The following is a 16,308-nucleotide window of genomic DNA, read 5'->3' as shown; positions in this document are numbered from 1 at the left end:
GCCCAAGAACATGACTGTTAACAAGAGCCTATCAAACCCCAGACCTCCTCTTGTCTTGCTCAAAAGTAAGTTTTCAGAACAGCTTTTGCTCCATAATGGATCATTTCTGTGAAAATCAGGATTCCAAAGTCAACAGCCACAAAAATTCCTTAGTTCTCAGAGACAATTTCATTTTAAATAGCGTATTTCCATAAGCAGAGCATGAAGCAATTTCACTCAACCTGACAAATAACTAAGGCCAAGGATGTTGCATTTAAAATTCAGAGATAACTAAATAGAAGAAAAATTATATTTAGACATGATAGGACCTGGAAATAGGTTCCCTTCCACTCTTACGCTGAAGCTAAACAGCCATGATATGATCAAACAAGTTTTCACTTTTGCCTTGTAAATAAAATCAAAGGGCAACAGTCCTTTTTTTCTGACGTCTGTAGTTAATAAAGAAAGAATAAACATTACCTACTCTTACATGAGGAGGGAGGAGGAGAGAACATTTCTTAATCTCTTTCCAAAGAGGATTAATCTACAGCATATTTCCACCCCAAATACTAATGAAACGAAACGTTTTCCCCGTAGTTTTCTGGAGGGGCTGTTCTAACATATCAAAGCCTCTCGTGCGAGCTGAGTTCACCCGAGTAGGTTACAAAGCCCGTAGCCTTCAGGTGCGATGCCGCGCCGAAACGCGGCCGGAGCTTCGGCTGCACGGGGGGGGAAGGAGAGCTTCTACCCCGCAGGTGCAAAACAAAAGCTCACAAGGTTTCTTAGGGCCCGTACATCTGAGGATACCAAGCGCCTCGCCACCAGGAGTTAGCTGGGGCTTACAACAGCTCTATGAAGTAGATAGGGCGCAGGGAGGCTACAGCCCCCGTTCATCGGGGGGTTTAACTCGGGGATGGGCAGGATGGAGCCAAGCGTGTATTGAAGTGTTTACCGGTCGCTAGCTAACGTAACTGGAAAAGTCGGGGGAGGCTGGGGTAAGGCGTCCGTGTCCCTTGCCATGCCTTGTCCTTGCCTGCCCGCGGGAAGGGAAGAGGACGGGGAAGCTATTTCCAGCCCAAGGATCTGGAGCTTACAAACACCCGCTGGAAACGCAGTGCCTTATCAAAACAGGTGAGAGCCAATGCCCGCTGACATTCTCATTCCTCCGGAGAACTCAGCCATGAGACTGGGTTTTTTATTATTATTTTTGAGCGGAATATTTACATGTCTGACTCTAAATAGGCTTTGGCATTTCTGCAAGGGGACCAAATGCATAACCCCGCGATCTTAAAGAGCGATGGGATCAGCCTGGCTGCCCTTGCCTTTCCTCCGGAGAGGCATCTGTAGCAAGGCAGGCAAGCCACAGGGAATGGGTTTAGGAGGGACAGACCCTCACAAATACAGTATTTTCTCCAAGGAACCAGAAAGGAAGAAGATGGCTACGGCAAAAAGGCCGAGGAACAAAAGAAGTGCCTGGACAAGACCCAGCGAGGGGAAGCGAGGATGAGCGGAGCCTGCAGAAGGGCTAACGTTGCCTTTGAAGAGAAATATTCACGCTGTCAGGTAAAACTGAGAATCTAACCCGTGGGAGGACAGGAGATGCTACCTTGAAGAATCTGACTATTACAGGATTAACAGCTACAATCCCTCCCTCTGAGGACACCGAATGCCAAAATCTGGCCCGAGGGTTTTAGGTGGTGAGGTTTGTCCAGGCGTGTCGGTAGGAACTCTGCAACATACAGAAGAGAATACTGTCCAAACCTGTATTATCTAAACATAGGTGTCCTTAAAATATTAAATATTTCTTTTAGGGAAAAAAAAAAAAAAACAACACAACAGAGGAATACAAAGCCAAAATAGACACATTTCTTTTGGGAGTAAAACGCGCCCCTCAAACACTTCAATTCTACTGTACAATGTATTTATACCATGTTTAAAAAACATTTGTCAAGCATATAAAAAACTCCAGAAGTTCACTGTCACACAGCTTAATTCCCTATATTCTGCCTACATGTATATATAGGGCCAGTTTGTTAGGGGGTGGAGGTGTGTAGCAAAGCACAATCTAGCGAGACATGACACCATAACGGTGAACAATAAAAGCAAGTGCAGCATATGTGCTGGACATTTGGTGAAAATAACCCAGCTACAGCTCCGACTTCGGTAAATTTTCCTGTACAGAAGCTGGTAATTCAGTTTCTGCTGTGATTCAGCTCAGCCAACAATTAGGTTGTTCACAGCACCTCTAATTATTATTTATTTGGGAATTCAGGGATTCTAGGAAATATATCTTCACTTTTCAAGTCTCTTTTTCTGTGGAGCCCAACAAGCTGCAATCTGGGGTTTTTCTTCTTTTCTTCTCTTAACATTAAGGCTTTTTCTCCATCTAGCTGCTAAGATTCTCCCTGGCTATAAGATCTGAAATGGTAGCAATAATTATATTTCCTATTTTATTACTCATAATTGCCCCTTTGATCAGAATCCTATGCCGTTTAACCACATTTATATGGTCATCCTGCACATGGGTTCTCAATACAGATCGAGTCATTTTCCAAGGGAAAACTACAGGAGCTGGGTTTCCCTTTACTGCGCACACATGGAATCCCATACATTTGGCACCAGTTTAGCTTATTATCATTTCATTCTTCCTTTTTTGTATTTGTTTCATTGTAAAAGCAATGTAAAGCTCCCCGCTTGCTGGGAAAGACGGCTCATTCCTTCGTATTGGCTTCCTTCATCCAGCCTGCAGCGCATCCACCCAGACTCGATCTTATCTTTGCAAAAGACGACACCAACAAACACAAGAAATGTCCCACAACTGGAAGAGCCGAACTGTGGGTCTCCAAGTTCTGCTGAACAAACACTGCAAGCCCTACCTCAGCGTGAAGCCTAGGAAACTTTTCATACATAGCCTTCTTGTTCCTCCCAAAGTCCAAGGGTAAATTCTGTTTGCAAAGAAACAGCCGAGTCTCCCCAGCTGGCAGACTGCCTCCAGGTCGGTCTCTCTCGCGCAGGCATCTGCGCAAAAGGAGGACAAGACTGGTAGTCCCATCTCGGACAGCTCTGGCCTCGGCCACCAAGCGCGTGCTTGTTGGAACCACATCAAGAAACCCTCCTTGCTTGTGGCTGTGTCCCCGCAGCAGAAGAGCACGGGGCCAGCAGACACTGCCCTTCCCCCGTGCCAAACAGAACACCCTTGCCTGAGACCATATGGTTGTTAATAATGGTAAAACCCTGACCAACTTCAGAGAACTCAAACAGAGCTGCTTTTGATTTAGGCCATGCACCTGAAAGCAGCATTTGTTTCAGTCAGCTTCCTCAAAGTGATGGTCTCAGGAAACTACATAAGCAGCCCAGCTCAAGAATTTGCAGTTCTTTGGAAAAAGAACATGGTCTTTTGAAAGGCCATCCTTAGGGTAAGTGTTTTATTTGGAGGAGAAGCCAACGCGAAGCCAAATTCAACACAACCAGAGCTGAAGACTGGCACCTGAAGCAGGCATAGGTCACGGGGAAGAGCCGGTGACTGTGCAGCATGGGCGCACCTACGCTCTGCTCCGTATAGTCCCCAGGTGGTGCAGGGATAACAGGAGCAAGGGAAGGGGCCGAGAGCGTGGTTTATCCCAAGTCCTTTTACTAACTGCTTTGCTTGATAGACTTCACTCTTCTCTTGAGGCATGTTTGTTCGATGCGATTTCATCACGCTGCTTTGTCCACTCAGCCGGTTTAGACATTCATATTCTCCAGTCACAGGAAAAAGTGCTGCTGGAAGAGGGTATGTGCAGCCAAAAGAACTAAAGGCTCAGAGATTAAAGAAACCCTAACAGCTACTTGACTTGTACTATTTTATTTTGTGTACACACAGGACCAGTAGCAACAGGCAGACTCACCCGGATTTCCAAAACATCACCCTTTTCAGGATGCTCTCCGGGTGAGCCAGCTGCCTGGCACTGGGAACTGCTAGGAGGGTCTCTCGTGCTGGAAAAGCAAAGCATCTGGGGATACTTTCCAGGTTTCCTCATCAAGGGTATGCATCCACCATCTGCAGCCACGAAAAGCTGTATTTACAAATAGGAACGAATTGACAGGCACGGGAACAGGGAACCTTCGCACTCCGAAACTTGCTGTCAGCTTGGTTCAGGTTTGGAAGGGCAACAGCTTGGGACTTGGGTAATTTCAGTGACAGAAAACTGTTTTCCTTAGCTATTGGTAAATACAATCAGAAATTCCTAGAGCTTTTTCTCCGGATGCCAGTAATAGACTCTGTGCTGAAAAGCATTGCAGAGATAGAGATCAGAGGTCTATTTTTGTTTCTATGTCTTGACGCCCATGACTTTGATGGGGTAAGTATATTAGCATATGATAAATTACTCTTTAATCTGTTGTAGTTATAATTCTAGAGAGAGGTTCAGTGGCTTTGCTCTCAAACAAAAGTATTTCTGTGAAGAAACACTTGTTTTGCTGGAAAAGGGTAAGAACAAAGCTGTTGGTAAACAAAGCTGCAAAAGGAGAAGTCCATCTCCCATGAAGCTCAAAATTCCCCAAAATAACTTTCTGCAGTGAGCCACCACTACCCAATATGAAAAACTTCTTTGAACCCAGCAATCCTGAATTACACAAAAACGCTTAAACAGGGCCAAACAGTACATCATCTGAACTGGCATTGCTTTTAATTTCCCACCTGATCGGGTTTAAAAGGTTCATGTGTTGGAAAGCGTGGAAGGAGAAACTTACTGAAAATTGCAATCCAGGATCAGATAAAAGAGGGAGGATGATATAGGGAAAATCTTTTTCCTAAACAAGTTCCCTTATCCAGAATAAACTCAAAAGGTCCTGTGAGAGGAGGAAGGATATGTGTTTCATTAGGACAAAGAGAGCAGGAAAAACTACGCCTGAAACCTCCTTTGTGAAGACAACTCTTACAACACAGCTTCTTTAAGGGCAAGGTATTGAAATCGCTTTGGAAGAAATGTTTTTATCTATCAAGAAGATTAATGCTGAAGTATATGCACAGCACACTGTATTATCATTACATCCATGAAACACTAAAAAAAGCACCAAAAGCAACTCTCTCACCCCACCTCTCAGTCTATCCTGCCATCACCTGTCTGCTTGGGCCAGAAACCTCTCCATGACCCAAGAGAGAGATGCTCAGCACACTCATTCCTACAGAAGCTGAAGACACCACACCTCCTTTGCAGCCTATGACATCCTAAAGCAATGTATACGTTATCTTTAGAAGAAAGAGAACGGGTTGAACCGTAGGGATACTGTCAAAATAGATGAAGTCAATAACTCTTTTTTCATGAGCTTTGAAGGCTTAAATTATCCAACATTATACTAGAGCATTTCTGACCTTCTAGAGTTCCTGGGGAGAGCTTGGTCTGCATTGCCCTGTGTTGTGAGAAACCCTTTCTCTCCCTGTGCCCTTGGGTGGAGTCAGCTCGTACCTGGTTTCATCAGCAACCAGAGTAGCTGCAGGCTCTGAGCACAAAGGGCAAGGGAACGGCTGCTGGGTTTTGTCTCCCATGTACACTCATGCACGAACCCCATGCCTAGGCTGACAGCCTCAGAGAAGGAACTAGGGAAGCCTTTCCTTTCCTGGGCACGTTTTGCTTCAGAGGTGGACCCCAAGATTTGACCTTACACTCTGATGTAGTCCACCCTGAAGAACTGGCTGCCATACGTCACCATCTCAACTCCTGCGTTATGGGTAAAAACCAAGGGCTCTGTGAAAGAAAGAACCGCGCCGTGCTTGTACTTGTCTCCACGGATGCTCTTCCTTGTGCTGGCCATGCGTAGAAGGAGGTATACAAGGAGAACTGAAGTCCTACATGCCAGCACAGTTGGCGGCCAGAGCAATAGGTTTGTTGGGAACGATTACCGTGGTTTTGACCCAGAAATGGGAGGTGCAAAGTCAGCGGGGCAGTTAGATCACCATCAGGCAGCGCTTCGCTGCAGCACGGCCACAGCCGCGTGCGTGGTCAGGCTACCATGGAACGGCTGCTGGAAAACAAAATGGCATGTGAGAAATGCAGAACTGAGACCAAGTGTAGGCGAGAACCATAAAAACTGAAGTCTCATTAAACGCTGGGCAGTTGGTAAACAGCGGACCCTCCCATTTGTTTGCTGCGTACCGTAAAGGGGTGGAGGCAGGGGTGACGTGCGTGCTTTGGAAATGTGCAGTTTTTACACTATTCACCCAGGAAGTTATTAACTTGCATGTTTGTGGGCAACTGCACAAGCTATTTTTGGTCATGGGACCCTGTGTAAGGAAAGGATTGCAAGGTTTTAATAATGATCTTTAGTTAACTTGGTTACCCACACAACAATGGCTTTCTGAGAGGCCAACTGCTGCTAAAAACTTGAGACGGGCTTTACTTCCAGAGGTATTAAACTATGAAAATATCTAACCATAACAGTAAGCAGCTATAAAAAGAGCCCTGTTTATTTCACATGATTTCTTTGTATGCCACAGCGTTATGAGAATACTTTAGCTCAATGAGAACATGGTAAATTGGAAAAGATTAACCATTTAAATGAGCACTTGGGCAGTTAATTTTTGGCTTGATTTTGGTGACTTTTGTTCTTTCGAAACCCAAGTTTTCACTAGTATTGGCAGGTGTAACAACGTACAAATGCCGTTTTTAAAAAAAGTGCAATTCAAAATTACCCTGATAGCAAGTTCAACTCATGTAGGGGCCACGCAAAAGGAGAAATGAGGGATTAAATACAATAAAAAAACCCCAATAACACAGACTTCAATTCCGTGTTGCTGTACATTGCTTAGGTAGATTTGGAGCCCGTGTACCCAACCTGACAAATCATCTGGTATCTCCCACCTCTATAATACTGCAAATTGTATCCGATAACTTTTCTGCAACAGTGGAGCATCAGTGAATATCCTACAGAGAAGGTCAAACCCTCTGTGCTGTACAACAGGGCTACGATGGTGCTTTGGCTTATTCCCGAGAAACGCCGTAAGGCCTTACTGAACCCCTTCCACTATTAGGGTACACCAAGAAAAAACGCGGAAAAATAAAGATTGCATTTGTTTCTGGGAAGACCCGCACCGCTCCATGGAGAGGACGTTTCCACCCTTGTTAATCCCAGCTTCTTAAAGCAACACTCAGTAAGATAATGAATCCTTTAAATGTTACATCTTGTGTCTTGCATTATTGTGGTGCAGCAACTCTCCACATCAAACAGTCATCAGCACTATTACAAAGTGGGCTTATAAGAGACTGGCTGAAAAGGCGCTGTGTGAAAAGAAGTGGAAAATTAAAGCTGAAGCAGTCGAAGAAAGGGCTTAATTTACTGGCATGTACAGTATGCAAATGAGATTACTCTCAGCTTAACTGCATCATTTATGTCCATAATAACGGCATCATCATTACAGGGCTCAAATTAAATTACACCATAATTAGCATATCAAAGCGATTGGTTAAAGTTTAAAACAAATACCCAATTTTGTTAATGAACAGCTGTAATTGTCATGTACACTTCAATGAAAACTCCCTAAACAAATATATGTTTTAGAACAGAGAAAGATTTTGAAGCAGACAGGTCTGCAGCGGAGGTAAATTGCCTAAAAAAGAATGACACAGACTATTCTATTAATGTTAATATATGCTCATCATTTTCAGGTAATAAAACATTCTATCAAAACAAGCCTTCGCTTTTTTTTTTTTTTTTTTTTGCCTTTCCGACTCCTCCGTTGCACTGGCAAGTGTCAGAGGGGAGAGGTGCTGGCCGTGCCCAGCCTGCCCCTCGCACGGGACGTGCACGGCACCGCAGCCCCCATCCACCCACCCACCCACGCCTGGAGAGGGGGAGAAGGGAGGAAGAAGAAGAAGATGTCTTGCTAACTCTACCCTAGACCAGGGCTGGAGTAAGCCGATGACATGATAACACATTAGGCAGCCTACAATTCAATTTACTCTAATCTAATCATATCTACGCAGCAGTTTCAGAGGTGGAACTGCACCAGAGAAGTTTTTGCTGTTCTCGTCTCATTAAAATAAATAGGGAGGTGGGACCGGCGGGTTTGTCACTGTCAGCCTGACAGCCAGCAACGCACTTCCATAGATCCATCACTGCAAAGGTACACAGTAAATATACAGTTAAAACGCTCCTCAGGCAGAATGAGCTTTAAGGCAGGAGCGAGCCCGCTCCGTGGTATTTTAAGGGTACAGGTGAGCTCTGGTACGCTTGGGGTTGGCAGGAACCGTAAGGGTCCCAGGCCAGAGGAGCCCAGTGCCACCTTGCACGCGCGGAGTAAAATAATCCCTCTACGTCCCCCAAAAATGTTTACACTGATATATTTGATTATGTATTACCCGATATCATAGGAAGCGACATGGGGAAGTATATTTTGTGCTATAATTGGGAATGCACTTTCAAATATACTTAACAAGGAAATTGAATGTCTTATTAAATCCGTATTATCAAAACACTGTTCAAAAATTTAAAGAAAGTAGCTTTTCATTTTATTCATCGAGGAATCCATTAAAGCCTAAGCTCTGAAGTAGTATGTAAATTATGTGCCTTTCAAGGTAGAGCTAGGGCAAATTCACTCCATCAACTAATGATGAACCTCATTATGTGCAGGGAGTATTCATAATGAGGAAACAAGCCACCCGCCATTCCATGTTCTAACATAAATCCCTGTAAAATGTGAATATCTCCACGTCTAATTAAAGGCTACTAATTCCTATCATCCCCTACACGGCCCAAAAAGCAAAAACTAGAAATGTGTTTAAAAAGACACCCTTTGATTTTACAAAACACGTCTATTTGTGTTTACCACTAGTGAGTTGCAATGTATTTCTTAAAGAAAAATCAATCTCAGTTTTATAGAATAAAAGTTTGGGGTCACAAAAGTTTATTTACATTATCTGACTTGGTCTTACATTTTAAAAAGAGTTTCCGATTAGCACAGGACAGGCTGCACAGCTCAACAGAAAAATAAATTAAAAAAGCAGAGAAAAAAAATCTCCAGGAATATGTAAAAAATGATATTTTAAGGAAAAAGAAGGAAAAAAAAAAACAAACCAAAAAAAACAAACAAGGAGAAGGAAAGACCAGTTTAGCTACCCAGGTTTGCTCTGGAACTAAGACTTCAAAAAAAAAAAAAAACCCCCAAAAAAAACCAACTAGAGATCCCATACCAACTGGGGAAGGCAGGCAGCAGAGTTAGCAAGAGGGAGAGCCAATTAAGCAACCAAGTACACAACAGGTATTTAAAAGATTTTTTGAATGATACTCAATTTAGGAAGAAGCTGCTTCCCTTCTGAAATCCTGTAAGAATTAGGGATTGAAGACAATGCTGTATAATACAGGCTGGAAGAAAAGTGCTCTTCCACAGACTTACCTAGATTTGATATTTATACCTACAAGCACAGCGTCCACTCCTACGATCAAAAATGTATTTCTTATTAAGTTACATAACACCCATCGTATCTATCACCGCGAATTCATTTGCTCTTGCACTGAATTATGGATTTGCTCTCTGTACTTCCCAGCATAAAAGTGGACAGGTTTGTCGACTCCCCTGAACGGAAGACTCACCACTGTTTCTCTTTTACTGCTCTGTATTAATATTTTCCTACGTCTTCAAAACAAACCGAGAAGCCCAGCAAAACCTAAGAGCATTTCAGTTTGCAGGAAAAGAAAAGCAAAAGCAAAGAATGAAGTTGAATAATATATAGGTTTTGGGGAAAAAAAAAAAAAGAAAGAAAGAAGGTGACATAAAGGGATGGTTTAAGAAATGTGATAACTCCTCGCAGGGCATGGAAGCACTTGGACAGTCACAGAAAAAGCTGCGGTACCTTCAGGTTATGTCAACCGAAAAGTTGAAATCCTCCTGTAAAAATACCCCTCACGTTTCATCCCTAGAGAAGCTTATTTAGAATTCATAGAAATTCATAGCTGCTAAGAGGAATATGTGCACATAAAATCACAAATGCAAAAAAATTAAAAAATAAAAAATCAATATTTAAAATAATAAAAGAGAGCACGCAGATTAAAGTATTTTAGCAACGCAAATTTTCTCGAAATAGCAGGGCATTTTACAGGGGGGAGGGAAAGGGGGGAGGGGGATCCAGCTTCTTTAAGTTGCATAAAAATAAAACTACGCTCCATAAAGCTGCTCCCCTGCACGCCCGCTCCTTCCTCGACTCTACCGAGGGGTTTGGTGGTGGTTTGATTTTTTTTCCCTTTTTTTTTTTTTTTTTTTTTTCCCCTTCTCCTTTTAGGTCAACCAGTCATGCACTGGGAAGACAACCCTCCAAAAATAACTTGTCCCTCCCCCGGAGCGCGGAGTTGAACAACCTACCTTTGTTCTGGCGCTGCAGATAACAACCGGCACCGCCGCGGGAGCCGCCGCCGCCGCGCAGCGGGGCGGCCCGGGGGGCTCCGCCGGGCGGCACCTGGCAGTGCGCGGCGCTGCGCGGGCGCGGAGCCGTCCCGCCGCGGGGGCCCCTCCGCGCTTCTCTCCCCCCCCCCCCCCTCCCCTCCCACCCCCCGTCCCGCCGCCCCTTCCCCACTCGCGGGATGATCCGCGGGTAGAGCCGGGGAGACGATCGCGTCCAGCGCGCCCCGCCGCTTCCCACACCCCCCCCCCCGCCCCCCCATCCATCCAGCCCCGCCGGGCACCGCGCAGGTTACATACGGGGGCGGGGGGGGGCCCGGGTGCCGGGAAGGAAGAGTTCTGCAGGATTTATTTGACACTTATTTTCCGGGCAGCCCTTTTGTGGAGTTGCGCCGTTTGTTTCTTATTGTCTGAGCAGCAGTTGGAAGCGTCTCCCCGAGGGGGCCCCTCAGCCCGGCTCGGCCGCTTTGACAGGGAGGTAACCATATTAGGATGTGTATGGCAAAGTAAACAATAACATAGTTGCAATGAAATGGAAATTTTTTTTTTTTTTTCCAGCTAATAGTGTTGGTGTCAGTCCTGTTTTTAGCTTTTCCCCACTAGTTTGGTTTTCTGGCTTAAACAGGCCATCTTTTTTAAAAAAATTAATTAAAAAAAAAATAAAGAGGGGGAGAGAGAAAAGGGGGGTGCGGGGGGAAGAGGCGAGTGGTACCAGCTTCCCAATTTCTCAATGCAAGACTGCTGAAAATGTCTTGGGTCACAGAGGAAACGGGAGCGTTTTTAACATCCAAATAAAGACATGTCACAGTTTAATCACTGGAAAAAAAAAAAAAGAAATACAATAATGCCCGCATGCATTTCTGAGACCCACGGCAGAACGAGGGGGTGAGCAGGGATGGGGAGGATAGGCATTAAAATTGTGATTTTGAAAGCAGGGGGCAAGTAGATTAGAAAAGTCCAGTCGCGTTTTACACAATCGCAGCGAACTGATGGGATGAGCTAAGTTGTGCAAACCCCTGCAAGTCTGCTGGCTTTAAAGCTTTGAAATCGCTAGTTTTACAGGATAAAGCACTTTAAGCAAATTGTAAAATGCAGGTGTCAAGTTATTCGGTTTAATCAGAAACAGAGCTCAAAGCAGTCGCCATGCAAAGGTTCCCTACCAGCACGGTCAAGAGAAAAGTTCTGCAGTAGGAAAATACTTTAAGTCGAACAATATTATTTTAAAACCTCGATTCCATGTCCTAAGCATATTACCAAGAACAACAAGTGCAGCATCTCCTCGTACCGAGGGACGAGGCAGCTGCTGGCGAGCGCTGCGTGCCGAGGCTCAGCACTAGCAGCCAGCCTGCGAGGGAACTGCAGCTATAAGATGAAACAACTTTGCACGGCTTGGCGACGGTGGATCGGGGCAGCTCTCTGGTGCAACAGTCCAACACAAGCTGCCCAACTGTTTGCACCACCAGTTAGCATCCTCCACCGCTCAAAGACCGGCAAAAGGGAGCGCTCCTCTGGAAAGGGCTGACAAAAGAGATCGCTGATGCTCTCCGCCTGTACCAGGCACCGGCGTGATAAGATACGCCGCAAGGAGAGGTTTAAGGTAGATAGGCAAACAAAGTTGCTATGAGATCATGCGCTGAATTTAGAACAAAGGCAACGTTTCTCTGACAAATATGATGCACACTTACCCTGCCAAATTCCCTCGTACTCGGCTAATCCGCAGCAATCAGAACATCAGTGTTGACATCTAATGGTACCTACAAGCATCTCTCTCTGTCTTTCCACGTGGCGTAAGCCTGCTCTGTTAACACACTTTAAATTTTTCAACCATCTTGTTTAACCTAAACATCTATAAAATTACACAGCGCATTACTCGTCTCTGCCGCGTGTGCAACCTCCTCCAACAAAAATAAAAAGTTAACTTAACACGCTGATATCAAAATCAATAAATCACACAACCAAGTAGCAGTTCAAAAGTTCAAAGACATGATGGCCAGTTCACTACGTCGTAGCACTCAACCAATAATAACTTGACTCCATCACTCCTCATAGTATAGACAATTTCATAGCATCATTTTCATTAGCCTGTCTCACTGAAAATTGCTAGCTATTTATGTATACGCTAAAATAAATTAGCCATTTCATCGAGCACTGTGATTCTTATAAAATACATTAACACAATACTCAATTTTCCAGTTGGAGTAAATAAATAAATCAATAAATTCAATACAGAGTAATTTTTATTTTTTTTTATTGTGGAGCTTCAGCTTTCAGCATAAGTGTGTTTATTGGGTTTATTTGTTTCAATAAAAATTGAAATGGGCCAGTGATCTTAGCAGTAAGATCTGGGGAAAAAAAAACAACCCAGCCCTATCTAATATTAAGAAAGTCTACTGTGCAGTTCAGCCAACTGGTAATATATAATTTTTGGTCAAAAATAATTTCCATTACAGTTATTAAACAGCCACTCCATCTTGAAGGAACCCTTCACAATCCTCCCCTCCCCTCGTGACCCTTGCAGAAAAGGGGCTGTTTTCTGCAGCCCCAGGAGAAGCCCCTGGGCTCCCCGGGGAGGGGGCTCAGGTCCTGCCGAGCCTACACTGCTGGGCTGGGGGCAGCCCCGGACCACCTGGGTACTTCCACAGAGAAACCAGGTGTGGAAAAGCTACCAGCTCTCATGGTCACTATTTTTAAGCACTCCCAAAATACTATATTCAGCATGGCTTCAGGTAGGGTCATTAAGAGATAAGATGGTGGGAGGGGAGAGTGGGAGAATGTGGGAGAAGAGTTCATGGACACCCCAAGAACTCGATCCTTGAAGAGGGCTGGTGTCTCTGGCTCTCCAGGTCTGCGTTGCCCTGTAAGACATGGCCAGTAGGTTTTATGGCTCAGCAGATCACGGATGATTTGGTGAGAACATCCTATGCGGCTTAGCGCATCCTTTGGGGACCTCCTACGTGGCTCGCGGCAGCTCACGCTCTACAGAGAAGCCCCGTGCTGTGTAAGCAATTCCCCTGCCTTGGCTAAAACACCCATCACGTCAGGGGCTGGGCAACAAGATGATTCAGAATTTGGCCCAGCAAAATGCCCACACGTGGAAAACAACCCAGATCATCTCAGTCCTCCTGTAACCTCAGACCAACAGAGGTGACCCACCAACCCCTCCCAAAGTCTCATCATCCTGGTAACGCAGCGCTTCTCTGCAAGGCCAACACTTCCAGCACAAACCACAGGCTTTACCTGCTTCATGGTGAGGACAAGAACCTCCAAGGAACCAGGAAGAAATAAAATATACCCCTTGTGATGTGAATCAGTATTGAATCCAGTCTTAGCGGTGAAAAAAAAAAAGTATTAACCAACATATACCATTTAAGCCCATAATGTTTTAACATAATTCCTTTAAAAAGGCTGCATGGCAATAGCACAGTTTGTAAACTGCTTGGTGGTAACAGGAGGGTACTTTTTGTTCATATTCACTCTTTAACCTAATCAGAGGAAAAGTAAATATCAGGTCCCAATTTTAATGACTGACTATAAATAAAAGCTTTTACACAAAATGCACAGTTTGCAAAGATAAGGATTTTAAGTATGATGTCACTAGTGACCTACTGAACTACGTGGCACTTGTCAGACAGACGTCTGTTTCTTAAATCGCAGTAATAAATTAGTAGCCGCAGAATCTGTTCTGTCAAGAAAACGTGAAGCTTTCCTATTCAGATAAAAGTTTAATGACTGTTTCAGCTTAGGTGCACGAGTTAAGGTTACTATCAATGGGGGGGATCAACGGCTGCTCCGTGCTGTAAATACTGCACGCTGTCAAGTGGAGGTTCCACGGCCACGCAGAACCACCGCGCTGCTGAGCCTCACTGCGTTAGCACAGAAGCACCGGCTGCAAAACCAACACGTGCAGCTGCAAGTTTCCACAGCGGATTTTGCTAGCGTCCACAAAATTCCCTCTCCGCTACTGCTGAAGATCAACCTTCCGACCTGACCGTGCACTGAAACCAGCAGGAGCAGGAGGCATTTCTTCCATACCTTAGAGGTGTCGGGGAGCCAAATCAGAAGACTTCATGCTCGCTTGGGAGTGAACACCAAGGCACATCCCGCATGAGTGCAAGAGAAGAGCTTCTCCTCCAACTTCCCCATCTTCCTCCAACCCCTGTGCAATGTTACTTCACCTCAACGGGATCCATAGGTGTGACTACTAACACCACCCAATGTACCATGTCCCATCTTAATTACCTAGTTTCCAGTTACTAGTAAATTTACCAAATCTTAACTATTTGCACAGAACTCTTCCTTGCCGAGCATTCTGCCACAGGCCAAATTCTGGCAAAAAACTTAATCCAAAGCTCCTGAGATACTCCTGAAAACAGAGATGGGAAACATCGCTGATCTACCATGGTGAGCAACCCTGATCACCGCTTCTTCAAGATGCCACCAAGCTCCCACACGTTGGAGCACAGACATGAAAACAAGCAGGTAAAAGACTTCAGTGGGAGGTAGGTGTGTGGCACCATTCCCCACCTACTGCCGCCTCCTCTTCCTCCTCTGTGACCCCCAGCCAGCAGGCAGGGGTAGAGGAAGCCACCTGATTTGAATAGCGAGGAGACAACGCCAGCTCAGGAAGCAGGAAAACGGAGCAGACAGGGGCAAGGAGGCCAGAGAGAGATATGAACCATGACTGCCTGAGCACGTCACCTGTCTCATGGAGGGGGGTTGCATCTATTTTTTGTCATTACAGAGAATCTAGAGGGTTTAGTCCAGTTTGGGACATTCTGGAAGACCTGTAGCTTGGCCAGCCTGAGATCAAGTTGTACAGATATGTCCAAAGCAAAACCCCAGACTTCAGTGTGACTTCCCTGCCCATTTCCACATTTTTGCCCCAAAACATGGAAAATCCTAAGGCTTCTTGGCTAACTGGTGTTAAGTGTGTTTTCACAGAAGCCAGGACTGCATACATTTCTTTAATTCTTTTCTGAGAAACAGCTGAAAAGCATTTGTGGAAAGTTCTGGACATAGAAAACTTCAGCCCATTTAGTCATAGTGGGAACAACAGGGCTCTTCAACAGGAGGCCTGGGTCACTCTACTCTAGAAGTCTTTTTTTTTTTTTTAAATAGAAAAAACATTGACCTCTTTCTTTGTGTCAGTATAGAAACTAGAAAATACTTTTTTTTCTAATGCTATGTTGCTGTTTTCCCATGAAACATCAACTTTGTTTCCTCACATTCTATCCTATGCATAGAATTGGTAAAAAGCTTTATGCAAAAACACCCCAACCCAATATGCAATAAAACCATGTAACGAGCCCAATACAGGAGGGAGTAATTTATCTTTAAGGCTTTCCACTTCTAATGGGTCCACGCTCTTCAGCAAAGGCATATTGCCTTTTCCTCCTCCCAGCCTCTCTAAAAACCAAAACCCAAAAGCAACCCCCCTGCCCCGTGGCCTCAGCTGACCTGCCCGCTCCCCGTGAGGCTGCAGGCAATGCCTCCAGCGCAGCAGAATGGTCCTCCCAAAATCGGCGTGTCCCACCCAGGAGGGGACGGACACAGCCCCACGGTGCCGCGCGGAGGCTCTCTGCTCCAACGCTCACAAAGATTTCTCGCTGGGTAGAGCTCCGAAGGAGCTTGAGCTTATGATAAGCAACGGCATACTTAACAGTTACATATTACTGTTCATGATAATGCAATATTTCATTTGGGTGATTTAGAAGTCCCTCTTGACCAACTTACAGTGAGACACCAAACGCTTCATCAATCACAACCATTTTTATTCACAATCCAGTGCAAAAACTACAGGAAGAGTTGAATTTTCAGCAACTCATTGGGGAGGGTATTGCTACTAGCACTGAAAATCCTCCTATCTCACCAATTTTTATGTTAGATTCAAATATATTTTCTTTCTAAGCAGCATTCCATTTTCCTGCATCTCTCTGCTGCGTTTCTTATCGTGGCAGGGT

At 44.8% G+C, this 16,308-nt stretch overlaps 1 protein-coding gene across 7 annotated transcripts in view; it reads right to left on the bottom strand.

The window, feature by feature from the left end:
- The window catches only part of FOXP1 (forkhead box P1), a 389,835-nt gene that overhangs the window by 190,776 nt on the left and 182,751 nt on the right, over positions 1 to 16,308 (bottom strand). Inside the window, exon 1 of one of the 7 annotated variants that reach the window (XM_054837701.1) lies at positions 10,313 to 10,445. The exons of the other annotated variants lie outside the window; for them this stretch is intronic. The gene's annotated coding sequence lies outside the window, so the exon portion shown is untranslated. Of the gene's footprint in view, positions 1 to 10,312; positions 10,446 to 16,308 lie in introns of those variants that run through there. 7 annotated transcript variants of the gene reach the window in all.

Source organism: Grus americana, chromosome 11 (assembly GCF_028858705.1).
Source record: "Grus americana isolate bGruAme1 chromosome 11, bGruAme1.mat, whole genome shotgun sequence".
Lineage (NCBI taxonomy): Eukaryota > Metazoa > Chordata > Aves > Gruiformes > Gruidae > Grus > Grus americana.
The sequence above is the reverse complement of the archived record's forward strand: the minus strand, read 5'-3'. Positions and strand labels throughout refer to the sequence as shown.